The sequence below is a fragment of the Natrix helvetica genome (assembly GCF_964273705.1).
Source record: "Natrix helvetica genome assembly, chromosome: 2".
Classification (NCBI taxonomy): domain Eukaryota; kingdom Metazoa; phylum Chordata; class Lepidosauria; order Squamata; family Natricidae; genus Natrix; species Natrix helvetica.
The window spans coordinates 227,429,249-227,447,336 of NC_138552.1; the positions used below are offsets into that span (position 1 = coordinate 227,429,249).

The following is an 18,088-nucleotide window of genomic DNA, read 5'->3' on the forward strand; positions in this document are numbered from 1 at the left end:
GCTTTATAGTCAATAGTAAAATGGCCATTCATGGTTCCTTCTTTTAAAGACACAAAATAGTGTGTAATTTTTTTCAGCACTTCATAATTAATTATCAGAAAAGCTACGTAGTACAAAAAGGAACAGCTAATTATGTAGTGTAGGAAGTTATCACCCAGCCCTCTCCCAGAAAAATGAAATACCCTAGGAAATATTGAAAAGGCAGAATATTATATTTCCCTGGATGTGAAAAGGAAGAAACATGTTTTAAATTGAGAATAGCTCCCTGTAGCTTCCTGCCTCCACCCACTTTGTCAATGGGCCATTAAGAAGGCCAAGCCAGGCCCTTTACATAATAAAGAGTTCTCCCCATCAGCTCCAGGGGGATGAGATTAAGGCATGATAATATTGGCTCTTTACCCAACTCACCACTTGGCATCTGAGAACTCTGAGAATTCAACCAACCTGGACTCAGCCTAGAGAGTTGCCCCTGCATGGGCCCATGTGAGTCTGACAACCAATCAGAATACATTTCTTACACAGGAACAGGAAACAGAGAGGTGGGACTGAACAGGTTATAAAAAGCCTAGCAAGCCCCTTCCCTTCTCTTCTCCACCAACATTGAAGCATGTGATCACCTTTTCTGTTCAGGACTCAAGTCATGTGGTCCTGTCCACCATTAAAACCATCTTTCCAAGCAGCCTCCATGTCTCCAGTGTCTTTTTCCCCACTTGGAGCCGAACTCAGAAGGACATTTCTTTCATCAGTAGAAAATATTGGGATATAAGCAATGTTATGTAGATTGACCCAAGATCTTTGATTGCCCGGGGTAAAGAAACAAATAGCGGATTCTTAAATCAAGGTACAGAATTCCTATAACCAAATTTCTTTCGTATCTGAGAAGAAGACACAATCCTACTAGTGTTCTTCTACCACATAGAAGTAAAAAAATAAGAAGAAATGACTAAAATTTGCAGAGCTATTGGTAGCACAAATCTCCTTTCTGAGGCACCACTTCACTTTTATTAATGACAGGGCTTGTCCTGCCCTGCTCTTCCAAGGCTTCCTTCATACTTAAACTGTGTTTTTATCAGAATGACCTATCAGAGAATCTGATGAAGCACTGCCCAGAGGCTAGTGCCAAGACAGCATAAATAGGACATATTAAGAAGGCTTTATGTCTTAACATCACAGCAAACTGACCTTCTGATCTTGAATAAGTAGAACAGGGTCAGATCTGGTTAATCTCTTGATGGCAGATAATCAGGAAACATCAGGATTGCAGACCAGACAGCGATGTAAAAGATCAGAAGAAGATAATGAAAATTATTCCCATAATGTTACCAAGAATACAGCAGGACTACTGTATATCAACATAATTACCAATATGCAAGCTCTACTTATTTTTAAAGTAAGCTTTCAAAGAAGACTTTCATTCGTTGCAATTTCTTTAAGCATCTTAAAGTGAATTTGAACCTGGGGAATATTTTATGTATGTGTGGATATAAACAAATACTTTCTTCTATTGGCATATCTTTTCCATATCATTAGTTTTTTTTATTGCAGATCTTGGATAGCATTTATGAAACTACTGCAAATATTTTAAACTAGTAACCCATGTCAATATTTTCTGAGTTAGATTTGCAAATGGATAACCTGTGAAAACATGTCTAGTATTTCTGGATCATTTTTGAGTGCATAGTTTCACAGTTATTTATAGGCTGAATTTTTAGTGCATAATATTCCCAAGATGATTTATCAAAATAAAAATATAAAATACAGTTTAAAACAGCACCATTACATCAACATCTGGGAAACCCAGTGAGGCTTTTGCCAAAATGAATGTGAAGACTGGACTTTTGCTCTGCAGCAAATCCTTGGGAAATGTGTGAGAATGGGAAAGAAAGTTATATTTAGTGTTTCTGAGCAGGAATTCCCAAAACTGTCTTCCCTCCCTCCCTTTAGCTCACTCCTCCAAGATCTTCCCAGTTTTTAGATCTTCACTAGAAAAGTATTGCACTGTTGTACCACTGACAATTTACCTAAAATGTGATATCCTTGTGCCCCCTTGGAATTTGATAGTAGTAAAGCATGCATGTATATAATACTTAGCGAATGGTTTGACATGGAACAGGTGAGAATTGTGCAATGCCCCTTATTTGTTTAGTGTATTTATAGATGATATATGATGTTATTAGAGATACATTTGGTAAAGTCATAAGTATGCATATAATTTTCCATACATAAGAATCCATATCACTGGAAGTAATTGCAGGGAATGTTAGACAATCATATTTACTTACAAGTAAGCCATGAGTTTTAAGTGTCAAAATATACCCTCAAAATTGTATTTGGCTTGCCCGAAATTGGATGAGGAATCGCCCATCAAGTTCTGCTTACAATTGTTCTGAATATTAATTAAGACAGTCTCAACCAGTTCATCAGATATGAATGTACAGTCTTTGCTGGAAACTGCCCAAATTTGTAGCAGTTGTATATGATTGACTTAGGCAATATTTTCCCCAGGAGAGCCAAATTGTAGAACTGTACTCATAAAAGTATGGTAAATACTTTCATTATTTATAATAATTTTTTAGAAAACGCAATCCTTTTTCCATCTTGGTTAGAAAAAAATGTCAGAGAGTTAGATGTGCCAGCTCCTGGGAAGTATAAGGAAACAAGACAGGATAGGTTTCTTAAAGGGGCTTCTTATGAGTTGCTGTAGCTATCTTGAAATCAGGAGGAAGCCGCTTCTACTAATCTCCCAATAGGTCACACTAGAGATTCTGGCTGCACAGACTATTTGGAAGGGTAGTCGTGCTAACTCTCTGCTACAGTTCCAGCAGGTTCCATCCAGAAAAATCAGCATTTTTTTTTCAGTTTCCAAAGTGTGCGCTACAGAGAGGGTTTGTTCAGCTTCATGGAAGCAAGTACTACAGAGCTGTTGCTGGCATTGCCCTATGCATTTTGACCGCCCACTGCCAAGCAGTTTCTCGGCAGAAGCCCCATAGGAAAAGTTTGAAGGTCCAACTCCAACACAAAGAGGCTATTATTGGAATCTGTTTGTAGGCCTGATTTACGGCAGTGGATAAAACCACCGGGCAGTTGTTCAGATTCAACACTAAACCAACAAATCCTCAATTTACTGTGTATTCAAATTCAGTTTAATCCTATGGAAGAGTCATCCTTTCATTAATTGCCAAGGCAAACAAGCCTGGCATTTTATAGGATCTGAACGAAAAACTCTTTGCACAAAAGTTGGATTGGCAAAATTTATCTCACCATTGGCGAGCTGTATTTAGATGCCAAATATGTCCACAAACACATGGGCACTTAATCCAGTCCATCATTCACCAATCAAATCTCCTTACTGTTGATTCTGGCAAAGCATAACCTCAGCACACTGAGTGAAAAACTCACTTCACAGCACACAGAGCTGCCTCCCACATTCTCTATCAAACAGCCTGGTATTCCATCAGCCCAAGCCAGCAGTGAGTTTTGTGATGGAAAGTCTTGCCTTTTCAGCTCTTCTGTCCCTCCAGCACCTTTTAATGGAACACTAACAGTGGTGGGATTCAATTTCTTTTACTACTGGTTCTTTGGGGGTGGCTTATTGGGCGTGGCATGGCTTGGTGGGAGTAGCTTGGTGGGGGTGGCAGGGGAAGGTTACTGCAAAATCCCCATTCCCTCCCGATCAGCTGGGACTCGGGAGGCACAGAATAGATAGGAGTGGGGCCAATCAGAGGTGTTATTTACCAGTTCTCTGAACTACTCAAAATGTCCGCTACTGGTTCCCCAGAACTGGTCAGAACTTGCTGAATACCATCTCTGAGCACTAAGTATGTAAAACAACTCCGTTTTAGGTATGACAATGACAGAATTGACCAAATGGAGTTAGCTTAACCTTGTACATGTCTGGGCCTGCATACCATTAAACTAAATGATCCCTGGGGAATTAATTTATTACCCCCTCATTAATACGTTTTAACATGTAGTGGGACCAAGACCAAAGACCATAAAGGAGAGCTCTCAAAACCTAAACCTCTCAAAACTGAAAGTACAGGGTGGTACAAATTATATTCCTGGACTTCTTGTAACACCAAGCACCCAATGGGAAATTATATATGCAATAGCAACTTGAACATCCATGTCTCTTAATAGATCTGCTCCCTCTGCTGGTCAGAAAACTACTTGCTTCTTGCAACTTGTCTGTCTGCAGCCCTTGGATTTGCATTTATCAAACCCCTTTAGAAAATCCATGTTCAGAAGGTCTGGGTTTGAAGATTACTCTTTCCTACACCCATCCCAAATTGCTCAAGTCCCACAGTATCATATGCTAATATCTTGGATGGAATTAAAGTTTGCAGCCTGAATTCAGTTTGTATTCCTCCTGCCTTTTGTTGTTGCATTTTTTAGAATAAGCTGAATTGCATTTAATTTGGGCAGTTTGAAAAAACTTTGGTTTCCAGACAAGGCTATTTTACATAGTCTCAGATCAGCCTAAAATTTACCACAGAGGCTTTTATTGGTTCCCAGTAAGCTACATTGGAAATGGATCTTCCAGATCGTTGTCTAGCACCTCAGCTATCCTTATAGATTCAATGGCTATGTATTGTGATCAAATGCAATCTGGTAACATTTTGCCGCAGTGAAGAATGTCACTCATCAGAACAACAATTTGCAAAGATTTGGTCAAGTAGGACACTTACTGTCAAGATAGCAAATTAGCAAGGCTTTAATTAAATCCTGTAGAAGATTGTGGCCAACGCCCAGCCAGATTGCCCACCCCCATGGTCTCTGAAGTTGGCACCCTCAATTTAAGCTCCAAAGTCTTTTAACAAGATGCTTGTGGTACATAATGAACATAAGCCTCCTTACATGAAAAGCTCCAGAACCAAAACCTAACCCAGTGGCATTTCCTGATTCCAAATTTAATGGGTACCATTCAAATTTGGGTTTTGGCTATTCATGGTGTTTAAGCTGTAACCTGGAATTTTGTGGGCATTTTATGTTCTAAATAGAGTACACAGCATAGGCAAAATCTTTCCCAGAACACTGCAAAGTGCATTCATGTCTTCTTCAACATTGACAAGATTCCAGTGCCCTGCTCAGAATATTTGCCTTACCACTTTTCAGTGAAATAAACCAAAACATGCAAATTTCACTTCTTGTTGTTCTAAAATCTAAGGGAAATAGTTTCTATGCATGATTTTAGCCACAGACACCCCTCCCCAAAGAAAATCAAGAATTGGTGGAAAGAACCAGCTGCTGAAGAGGTGGCCACTTTGTTTGATATTGAAAATATTCTGATTGTACAGGTGGGCCAGAAAAACTTTGAAGTCCCATTGGTTTAACTTTGAGAAATGAAAAATGAAACTACTGGATTTAACATACAGAAGAGGGTGCAGACGTATTCTTCATTGCCCTAATGAATCCTGCACTGAGGGATGGGCTGGAATAGATGATCTATCAGGTCCTTTCCAATTGAATGATTATATTATTTTAAAATGTTGATCTTTGACTGGAATATTGGTCAATGATTTTGATAAGAAAATTGTTTCATTGCCTTAGATACATATTACATATATATAGAATGAAATAATCCATGGTATTAGTCATGATTGACAACTCAGTAAATACATTTGAGGCATACAAACTTCTATTTCCAATCACTCTAAAGTTGCAAGATGGGAGGATCTGGAATAAGAATGCATGACCATAGCTGCATGGTAGTTAGTAATTGGTTAAAAAGCTCATGCCTCAGAAGCATAAGATTCGGTGAAAATTACTGTGATGGATTCCTTTTCTTTCTGTTAGTGCAATTAAGTACAGTACAGCTTGTTAGAACAATTTGATTACCACTTGTGTATCAGAGCAACTAAGAAATGTGTCTGCTCCTGCATTATGAAGGATACTTGTGTATCCTTTAATTACCATGTCTTCTTATTAGGCTGTACATGTAGTTCTTGCTTAATTATGTTAATCAGTATTTGCAACTTCATCGCTAACGGCCAGGGTCATAAAGCATGATGTATGGGATTGCGCCGTCTTATAGCAATTCCAGTTCTGATTGCTGATGTTAAGTGACTCCAGAATGCTCACTTAAGCACAATGGCCTATGGCCAACATTTGTGACCTCCAGCTGACTTCCCCATTGATTTTGCCCATTGGAAGCAGCAGAGCAGGTTACAAATGGTGGCGACTGCAGGACATTGCCATGTTGTAACAGCAAGCTAGTTACCAAGTGCCTGAATCATGACCATATAACCATGGGTATACTGTCATAGTTGCAACTACAAGGACCTGTCATAAGTCTCTCTCGTTCAGCACAGTCATAATGTCAGTCACTGAACAAGTGATTAAGTGAGAACTGCTTGTATTGTAACCGAGTGCCCTTAAGATTAATCTTCTACGTAAGATAATGCAGCTCTTGTTCATGGATCTTTAAAAAAAAACATTTTATTGGGTTATAAGATAAAATACAAAAGTAAATAGGAAAATGGTGGGGACAGGGGTGAAATGCTACCGATTCAGACCAGTTTGCCTGAACTGGTAGTAAAAATGCTACCGTAGTAGTAAAAAGTAGTAGTAAAAAAAATGTTACTGGTTCAGGTGAACTGGTATTTCCAACGATCAGCTATGACGCACAATTTATATTACAATAATGCAATACAATACAATAGCAGAGTTGGAAGGAACCTTGGAGGTCTTCTAGTCCAACCCCCTGCCTAGGCAGGAAACCCTATACCATTTCAGACAAATGGTTATCCAACATCTTCTTAAAGACTTCCAGTGTTGGGGGATTCACAACTTCTGGAGGCAAGCTGTTCCACTGATTAGCTAGGAAGCGGGATTTCTTGCTTTTTAGCTAATTTAAATCATGTGGTACAGTAGATTCCTCCCCTTCCCCACTGTTTGCTTACCTTTACAGGCGTACTCAGTAGTAGGCTCCACCAACCCGCCCGGACAACATCACATTGATGCTCTGCATACATGCTCACATTGCTTCTGAACCGGTAGCAAAGGTAAGTTGATTTCACCCCTGGGTAGGGAGGAAGAGGGGAAAGAGAAGTGAGGAAGGATAAGAAAAAAAAGAAACATTGATTGTTGACTCTCTCTGTTGCAGTAAATTAAGGCATTAACATCAAATCACAACTTTTTGGAGATCACTTCCGGTTCCTGCTGGCGACGGATGTGTTGTCTGCCGCTCGTCTCCCCGGTTGGCTCCATAAGGAGCACAGGGGGTCTTGGAGGGATCCCCTGCCGAAGGGAGGCTTGCTGAAGCCCCCCAGAATCGGCGGCAGCCGGCGGGGATGCTTTTCAGCTTCGCCTAGGAGCCGGGGAGCGGAGGGGGGGCGTGGGACAGCTTCGGGCTGTCCGTCCTTTTGCCGAATGGCTCCAGAGGAAGGAGTTTATCTAGAGAAGTGTGGCTGGATGCTGGTGGGGGGGGGAGTCATCCTGATTTCTTCGATCGTCATTAAAGGATAAGCAGCAGACTCCTGTAAATTTGTGTTCAATTTATTTGAATGGAGATTAGAGGGGGTGTTTCTTCTCTTTACCCCCCTCGGATTAAGCGGCATTTGAACCATCTCTCTCTATATTGGAATGGAGAGAGAACAAAGGCTGACTCATCACTTGAACTAACTAAGTGAGAAAGATCGTTATCACAATTGCTGGAGATGATTGCTGAGCTGTTTTTCTCTAAAAAACTTTATAGAGATCTCTGTTTCTTCTCCCTGTGAAAAGAGGAACCAAGATGGCTTCCGCCCATCTTTGTTTTTGTATTTACAAATGAAGTCTGCCTTTTGAAACTACCTTCGAGGAAAAAAAACCTTTGGAATTGTTTTATTACTCTCTCTGAGGGAGACCGGGACCTCCCCTGCTACGTGGTCTTCCTGGACTTTGACTATCTGATTTTCTTCTTTCTGGTTTGCCTCGGTGCCTTGGAACTGTGAAGGAGAGTTAACTCTTTGCTTTTGGATTTGCTTGCCTCTTTGGATTGGCACAGCTGCGCAATCCTCAGATGCCATCTTCTTTGAAAAAAGACTTATACACATCTCTGAATTTAAACAAATGGGGCCTAAGAAACCACCAACGGGCAAGTCATTTTCAGCTCCCGCATCTGCCACCTCCAGTCCAAGCATGCAGCAAATAAAAATTACTTCATTGTTACAGCAAGAAGGGACTGGAGAGGGCCCAAAAGAACTATCTGTTTCCCAAATGTTTCAAGAAATTATGAGGGGTCAAAATGAGTTGAAAAAAGAAGTGACAGAGCTTAAAGAAGAACTCAGAGATGTTAAACATCATATTGCAGAAAATAAACAGAGAATTGTGGTGTTGGAGGAGGGAGAGGCTGGGCTGGGGGAAGAGGTCAAAGCAATCTGGAAGGAAAATGTAGACATGGAAAACTTCACGGCAAAAATAGAATTTGAAAGAATGTCCTTTTTCTCAGATTCCAGAACCTACCAGAGACAGAAAATGAAGATCTCAAGGATATTATGAGTACAATTTTAGCAGAATATATCAAGAGAGACAAAAAACAGTTGTGGTGGGACATGGATCTGGTTTATAGGATTACTTCAGCATATGCTAGAAGTCATAATGTTCCAAGGGAGGTGCATGTTAAATTCCTCAGGAGGACCACAAGGGATGAGGTGCTTGGGGCCCAAAGGGAGAGACCACTGAAATATAAAGATGAAGAAATTACCATTCTTAAGCATATTCCGAAAAAGATAAGAGAGAGAAGGAGGAAGTATTCCTCTTTATCAAAGAAATTATACAATAAAGGAATTTGGTTTGGATGGTTATTGCCAGAGGGAATGTTGATCTTCTGGGAGGGAAATAGGATTAGAATTAATACAGTGCAGGAGGCTGAAGCCTTCATTAAAAAGCATTTTTCCCTCCTAGAGGACAAACACAGCGAAGGTAGTGAAAAGGGTAGCAAGGTACAAGATATGAAGGAGGAGGGGCTGTGGCTCCTTCTGGGGACAGGGAGGAAGGAGCAATATCGAAAAGGCTCAGGTCACAAAAATAAAAGTATTTGAAATATTAGTAATTGTTGATATTCTTGAAAGTGACAAAGGAAAAATGATTGAACACATGGTTGACACAATATAGAATAAGAATGTTTTTTGCTTATCTTTTATAATTTGTTTTTAATATTGTAAAAATTGTGAGATTTGGATGGATTTCTACACTAGCGTGGGAACTGCCAAAATTTTCTATGTATCCCCTTACCTTTTCCGATAAATGTTCAAAAACCAATAAAATTCTTTTTAAAAAAATCAAATCACAACTTTTTGTTTTTTCATAATAAGATGAACAAGCCATTTCTGTAAAGATCTATCAATCTAATCAGTAAAACCTAAAATCAAAGTTTCATTCTTTCCATTCTTTTTCTTGTTTATGGATTTTTTAAAAAAAATAATTTATTTATTTATAGAAAGTGCAAAAATTTCAGTTTCTATATAAACAGTGTGTTGTCTGGATATAGTTATTTTGAGTAATAATCATCATAATAACAATAGCATTTGTAACAGGAGGAGCCAATGTCGCGACAAAGCAACATGCGATCTCAATGCTCTGAGATCGCCATCAATACTTTTGTCGCTGAGTGGTCCAAACGGACCTAAACCATCCCACAGAGACGGTGAACAGGAAGAATACGTCTTGCTGATCTCAGGGACATCGCAAAGTCCCTGATCAATCCAAGAGAAGTTCTTCAAGCAGGCGATAAAAAATCCAGCCATTAGGCTGATGAAGTTGGGGCGGCTCCAAAATGGAAGAATACGGAAAGTGTTTCCAGATGGTGAGGAATTTTTATTGTTTTAAAAGATACTGCCTATAAAAAACTTAAAATTAATTTAAATTGGAGAAAGAAGAAATAAGTGGCGGAATTAAATCTGGAATTGTTTTGGACAGTGGGTTATCTTACTTTTTAAATGCTATCTTCATGGAGGGATTTTATGCAAGCCTTTTAAAACGAATGGATTAAGTTTTCTTCTTCTATTTTTTTCTTTGTAACCTATGGACTAAAATTCTCCTCTTTCATTACTGTGGGTGTTCTTCTAACTCATTCAAGAATCGGACTTTTTTTAAAACTTGAAATACAAAAAAGAAACAAAGAAAATTGCAACAATAACACTGCTATTCGGAGGCTGGAAGTTTGTATATTGGAAACGAAACACTCTTACTTTTCTCACTAATTATCCTGGCTTGGCACTCCAAGGTCTCACTGCTTGTTTTTAGAGAGTGATAAGAAGAAAAACATGCAGATGTCCCTTTGAAGTATATCTTTAACCAGAGAAAGGTGAAAATAAAACGTTATTGTGAATCTATGCTTAATCTTGTTAAAACCTTCCAAGCTAGAGCAGCAGTGTTTGTTAGCTGGAGATAATGGCATAATTTCAACAGCAGAAAGAAATTTTAAGTCTGCAACAGATATTCTCAGAAATACAGAAATTATCAAACACATATGAGAGGATAGAGAAGAAGTTGGAAGACTTAGGGCATCTAATAGCAAAATATGATGAGAAGTTGGAGATGGTTATCAAGTGGAAAAAGTGGTGGTTAAAATCCTAAAAATTGAAGAGGAAAATGAATATAAAGAAATTAAAATTGCTGATATTTATGGTGATTGGTTTGTCTCTGAAAATGGAAAGAGTAGAATACTGAAAGAGGAATCAAATGGAGGGGAAATCTACCCCAGATGGCAAGATACAGAAGAAGAAGAAGAAAAAAGAATTTATGGATTTAAAGAGAGAAATTTTATTAGCAATATCATTGCTAACACTATCGACAATCAAAGATAAGCTGATTAAGGAAACAGAAGAAGGGCATCGAAACTACATGAGAGATTTTATAAGCAAGGAGTTGCTAAGAGGAGTCCATACAAAGTTGATTAAGGAGATGATTAGAGGACTGACACCACAAATGGCAGAAGATATGAGACGGTTTTGCTACTGGAAAAATAAAGGTTGATAGATGGAAGTGTATACTTTAAAACTAGTTAAACTTAGTGAAATTTAGTGACAATAGATATAGTTAAATAAATAATTGATAATAATAATAATAATAATGTATACAATGTGTAGTGCTATGATAAGTATTAATTGGATATTAATATTGAATGGTACCCATGAAAGGAAGATTAGAAATCCTTTTGGATTATATATAAAGGTTAATAAAAAAGAACTGTTAGATATAGTTAAGTCTTGAATATTAGGGGGGAAATGTTATGATACAGGATATAGTTAAATAAAGGAGGGATAATCATAACAACGTATATACAGGTATGGGTACAACATAAGGAAATTGGATATAAATTGTAAACAGTGGTTTGGAAAGAAGGATTAGAAAACTTTGTTATTAAATATTATGGATGTTTAGCTAAAATAGGACATAAGGTTCAGTGTTATTGGGGGATTTTAGAAATAGTAAATGAAATGCCAGTATGTGGTTATGTATTAAATCTTGGTATATTTTATGATGAAGGACGTTTGAACAATTATTGTCAAATGAAAATGGAGGTATGATGATGGTAACATGTGTAAATAGCTGAGTTAAAATACTTGAGTTAATATGAATTATGTTTGCTGACTGTGGAAGAGATGCACGAAAGCTTTTTTGTAACCAACTGATACACTTTCTACAGTATGTAAAGAAGGATGTGTTGTGTTTGTTTTGAAAATAAAAAATAAAAAAATAATTAAAAAGCATTTGTAACATTATTAGTCATCATATAGTAACAATAACATCTCATCATAACCTTGATAATATACATATAGTGACAATAGTGCTTACTTATTCATTTAGTAAACCATGTTTACAAAATTAGTCATTCTCTTGTGTTTTTAAACTGTTTCTGCTTGAAAACCTTTGATAGAACGAATCCCATATTAAGAAGTATTCAGTGTCTTCGTGGTCTTTAATTTTAAGTGTTAATCTGTCCATTTCTGCACATTGTAATTTTTTTTATTGCATTCTCTTCTGTAGGGATCGCTATGCTCTTCCAATGTTGCACAAATACAATTCTAGCTGCTAACACATATTTCATATTTCTTTAAGTACATATTCCCTCTGATGATATGATGCCCAACAGAAATATTTCTGGTTTTAAATTTATATGTTCCCTTGTTTGTGGATCTTGATGAAGAGATCAGTGACTTGGTATAACTCCTAGCTTTAGGTTTGGACTAATAAAATGATCGTTTGGATCATTTGGCATTCGGACTAAAACATTTGGCATTTTTCGGTGTGCCAGAAAGATTTTCCACTAGAAAGGAAACAGCAATATTCCCTAGAGAAGGGGGAAGGGGAGGAAGGTAATCACAAAACATACATCATGCAGTCACAATGCAAACTCCATGACAAACTTGCACCCCCAATGTCTGATGCAAATATCTTAAGCATGTTTTTTGCATGATGCCATCAATGCACATGTATCATTGTGATATAATCTTGGTTTATGCTGCTAAACCCAGCCTGCTATTAACGGTAAAACTGGAGAAGTTTAAAGTGTGGTATCCCAACAGCCTGCACTAAGGCAGAATGTAGACTCACATTCAGTTACAAATGCCTTATATTTCAAGAAAGGGATGGAAATATTACTAGGAATCCTGCTCCCACAAAGATTTCCCTACATTCTCAAAATCTGAAGTGGCAGCAGTAATTTAATATTAAAGATTAAATTTTAAAGGCATTTGCTATGGTTACAATTTATAAACCATAGTAACAAAGAACTCTGAAAAGAGAGAGCAAAGAAATGCCCCCTGCCTTCCTTAAAATTACCCCATAACAATATAATAAAGAGCATCAAGTTAACCCATTTTGATTGATGCCATAGCTCTCTGTGACTCAAAAACCACATTTGATATCCAGTCAGTATTTATACACAACAAAAACCATACAAGTCACATGAATATTCCCTTATAGAAACTTTCCCTGATTTATATCCAATTTAACGTATTTTGTCTCCTTCCTTGTGTGCAATAATATCTGAAATGGATATTATTTGGCTTCAGATAGTAGCTCTAGGCTGTTCTTATTTTGTTTCCTAGCTCAGACAAAAACAATTGCTCTTCCTTACCCCACACCCTTAGTGGATTCATTGCCATTTCCTTAGATACAGGTAACTTGAAAGGAAGATGATATAAGGATACCGGAAAACTTGTTAATAATTGCTCCAAGGTAACAATGAATCCACGATCTGTTTTGGTACAGGTGCTTGCATAAATAATGATCATAATTAACTTGACTCTATCTGGGGGAATTTTTTGGAAATGTGATCTTCTAACAAATGCAAACTTGACAATAATGAACAACATTTTGTGTTTGTCCCTCGATATGGATTCCCAAAGATGTGAGTCTTTACAAAGCCTTCTAGATGTTGTTGAATATAGTTTTAAACAATACTGCCAGTAGTCAGGGATGCTGAAAGCTGAAGTTGAGAAACCTCTGGAAATCCACAGATTTAATATACTTGCTGCTCTATTTATATATATTAGTTTGTTGGTTTTGGACTATTATTAAAAAAAGATCCACAAAAGCATCAAGTATATGATAGAGACTATTAAAAAGTTATAGCAAGGTAATTTTAATAATCTTTTTAACTGTTGTGACCCACCAGTGACCAACAGAGCTGGCAACAGATTCGGACAGTGAGGAGGTTGGGGAGGAACATGGGCCAGTCCTGGAGTCTGGTGAAGGCTCTGATGAGGGCTCTGTGTCAGAGGCAGAGACAGGGCCAGAGCCGTATCCCAGTTATCAGCTGCCTTCAGAGTCAGACAGCAGTGAGGCAGACAAACAGCTGGAGTCTGTTTATTAATAAAAGGGGTTTTTGTCGGGACAAGAAGTTTGCTTCATGCTCTTGGAAAGCCTAGGTCAGAACACTAACCTGGTAATATTGCATCATTAGTTGGCTGATTCTTATATATTCCAAGAATCCAAAAAAGGCCAGTTTATGACCTTGCTGTGGTTACTCATGTTGATCACCACACATCTGGATTATACTGCAATGTGTTCTGTGTGATTGCCTTAGAAGACTGCGCAAAAACCTGATTGTCAGTAGGTTTCTGGAGGCAGTCCAAAGTGTTGGTTTGATCTATAAAACCTTATATGGCTTGGCATCAGGGTTCTCCGTGGGACCATCTCCTCAAATTTGAACCATTCAGGGTGTCTCTCCTGGGGAGAACTTTAATAATGTCCCACCAGGGGAGGAGTTAAGGCTTGGAGGCAATATTTCTCGTGATAACCCTCCTCCTGTGGAAACATCTTCACTCAGAAGCAATATTGTCTCCATTGTTAACGACCTTCCAATGTGGACATACAAGGTTACTCCAAGAGTTTTGGGATATATTATTATCTCAACATGGTTGTTACATGATTTAAAATTAACTTAATTTTAACTCTATTTTACAGTGAACATTGTTTTGTTTTATAATGTGAAATAAAATATATACTATTTTAACCTCCAAGAGTCATAAGAAGTGGCAATATACATACATACATACATACATACATACATACATACATACATACATACATGAATACATTTGAGAAGTCTGTTTTGTGTGTTGCCACTATACAATATAAGCAGGTTCACACTTTGTATTTTAAAATAAATCCATACAAATAAATACATGTATATACCAAAAAAGTTAATGTTGTGAACATTTCACTCAATATAAATAAAAAAATAAAAATAAGGGCAATTATTTCCAGTTGTTAACCGCTGCTGTGCAACACTTTGCAATAATGTGAGTAACAAAAGTTTTCTTGTCCGATAGAATAAAATTAATGTAAAAGTCTTCAGACCAATTTGGCACATTGAATAACAAAGAAAAGACAAAGTCCCTGTAGCTTCTCAGAGTAAAAACACCAAAGTAGCAGCATGTGGAGGATGAAAGCTCAAGTGTCAGAGGCAATTTAGTTCATTTCTCTCAATGACATTCCTAAAGGAAAGTTTTGGTAGTTATTAAAATAAATGTCCTTTTCCTTTTAAAAAAAATAAAAATCCACTATAACTGATATCAAGTCTGTTGTGACATTACTCACAATGGAATCCCCCTGAAAAAAACAGTATCATCTCACAATACACACACACACACACAGTTTTTTTTTAAAAAAATTCCCACTAGGGGGAAAAATGTGGGAGGGAGAAGAAACTCAAAAGAGCAGTGCCGAAGTCAGGAACAACATCACTGTAAGGAGTCTGTGTTTGTCATCAGACAGAGAGAATATAATGTGCTTTTCTTGCTGCTGAGACTTTGCTGGGAACATTTGATGTAAAAAGAAAAAAGAAAGGGTGCAAAACTCGACTTTGTTTCTTGCTTGTATCTGACTCTTTTAGATGAAGTCTGCCTGAAGACGGGTGCAGAAAAACTCAAGAAAAGTAACCAGTCATTCTGTCCGAAGAAAAAAGAATTGAAACAATTCTACACCTCCATCAAGGTAATGCTGATTGTTTCTCTCTAATGCCATTTGAGATCAGTTTTGGAAAAGGGTAGTGAGGAGGGAGATGGAGGGAAAGAGAAATGTATATTTTGGATATATTTGGTGGTGGAGATGCTCAAAGGGAAGAAATTGTTGCACCAATTCTTTGCCTAATTGATGTATTCAGAGTTTGCAAACACAGATCAATGGTGCCTCCCCAAGTTTTGATAAACATTGCCTGGTGGCCCCAAGAGTCATTTTATAAGCATCTGTGGATTTTCTTAGATATGGATTTTTCAGTCCTGCTTGTATTTTCTCCAATAACTAGATGTGTTAACTCAAAATTGCACAACTGTTGTGACAGCTGATGCACTATCCTTATTGGGGAGTTCAGAAAGAATTTTATGGAAGAAAACCCTCCTGAGAAACCAGTATGTGTATATGAACTGCTACCATCTCTCTTTCTTTCCTTTTCTCCCTTCCCCCCACTCCCCAAAAGCTTTTATGCTGAAGGCTGCAGGGTCTTTAACACTTTGAAGAGCACTAACATTATCCAGCCTGTCACAGCAGCTCACCTTCTCCCTGAGAGATTAGATTCCTAATAAATTTCTAAAATGTGGTTTGTGTCAGGCTAGTAGCAACATGTACCGAGTGCTCCAAGCAAAATTTCAAAAAAAGAAATAATCTGCCTGAAGATGGTTAGCTGCTGTTAGCTGCATCCCTGGAGCTGCAATGAAGCCATTTCAAATTTGAAAAAGAAATTGGGAAAATACCTTTAGGATGGTCCTTCCTTCCTTCCTTCCTTCCTTCCTTCCTTCCTTCCTTCCTTCCACAAATGCTAGATCAGAAAATGATAAAAATGTCATTATTTATTCACATGGCAAAGTCATGAAGCTAAGTCACAAGATTTTCCCTCGGAGATTCAGCAAAGATAATTGGTGTGTATGATACACATGTTTGTCTATGGAAGGCAAAGTGAGTTCCTGCCATCCTTGTTAAGGCAACCCCAAGCGTAGCTCAGCTTTTACAATTAGATCCCAATTAGATGAAACAAAAGATAGTGAAGTCTGATTACTTAAGTTGCAAAGAATGACTCCATCTCTTTTCCCTTTATCACCTTTCTGAGTCTAACCTGTTACTAAACTTTGAACAAACTTGTTTCTCATTTTAATTTGACAAATTGTTTAGGAAACCCAAGAACGCTGGAATAAAAAGGAACTGCATTTTCTCTTACTGTTATCAAAAAGACAATATTAGGAGAGATTGCACAGTCGTGATAACACTAAAAAAAACTAGCCCTCACACTGAATAATCGGGGTTTTGGTTGACCTGAAGTAGAGAACCACGTCACCTGGACTTAAATTCAATAAACATTTAGCCAATATTGATCTTGGTATTGTGCTAACATTCTTCAGTTGTTTTCACCCTCTCTTTGTGTTCCTAACTTATGTTTGCAGTTTATTTTTTTATCATGCTGTGAGTTGAAAGTTTGTTACTATTATATGATGAAAAGGAATCCATTTCCTTTGTAGAAAGTTCAAAGCAATCTTAGTAGGGTTAAGTAACTTTCTGAAAGAGAGCCAGTTTGTTGTAGTGATGAAAGCATCAGACTAGAAACTGGGAGATTCTGAGTTCTATTCCTGCCTTAGGCAAAAGTCAGCTGAGTAACCTTGGGCCAGTTCCTCTCTTTCAGCCCTAGGAAGGAGGCAATGGCAAACCATTTCTGAACAATGTTGCTGTCAAGCGCCAGAAAAATCAGGAGATCCAGGCAGTTCAATTGGGTATAAAGATTTTTTTTTGCAAGTTTAAGCTCTCTATAAGAATCTGAACTACTAATAGTCAAAGCAATTTGGCGGCAGATAAGGAATTCAATGTGTCCTGGATTTAGATCTCTTGTGGGTGCGAAAGGACTCATGACCGAGGATATGCTTGAACCCTACCTCAGGCTCATGTCATACATTTGCCAAGAAAACTGCAGGGACTAATTCAGGCAGTTTCAAAGTCTGATTCAAAGGCACCCCTCCCTCCCCCAAGAAAAACACAGACCTTTCTGAAAGCTATTTCAAACAACTCAGATTACAATATACACCAAAGATGAGCTCATGTCAACTTACATTCCTATTTGGCCCTAATTGTGTATGAATAGTTACTTGTTATTCAGAAGCATATTTTATACATGTTCAAAACTCACATCTGTTTGTTTATGAAAACATCACATAAAATCAATTTATTAGAATAAATTATTTTATTAAATTAATTCCACATTAAATCTAATTAAGCTTAGCCTTTGTTTGAAGATGAAATATATTCCATCAAAAAACATTTATTTCACTTTCTCTATTTCACATTCTCTATGCAGACATTCTAATAGATACCAAGTGCCTAAGGTATCATATCTACAAATGCTTTACCTTGTATCTTATCGGTAACTGACAAATCTTCATTTAATTAAACTAATGCCCAGATTGTGGGAAAGATTTAGAGCTGAAATATTCATTGCTGGTTCCCGACCACTGATTGGCTTTGCTGCATAAGGACCGTCTTAGGAAATAAAGGTAATGAGAGTAGGATCATTAGCATAGTACTCAGTTCACTTTCAAGTTTCTGAGAAAGAAGGAAGGAATCCCATGTTTGGTCTCAGCAAAAGAGACGTTAGGAAGAAGTAGGAGTTATTGAT

The 18,088-nt window shown here is 37.7% G+C and overlaps 1 protein-coding gene across 2 annotated transcripts in view; it reads left to right on the top strand.

Annotated features, from left to right (window-relative positions):
• Positions 1-15,169: 15,169 nt before the first annotated feature.
• The window catches only part of VIT (vitrin), a 48,870-nt gene continuing 45,951 nt past the window's right edge, over positions 15,170-18,088 (top strand). For both annotated transcript variants that reach the window (XM_081940032.1, XM_081940033.1), the window contains exon 1: positions 15,170-15,429. The gene's annotated coding sequence lies outside the window, so the exon portion shown is untranslated. The remainder of the gene's footprint in view (positions 15,430-18,088) is intronic.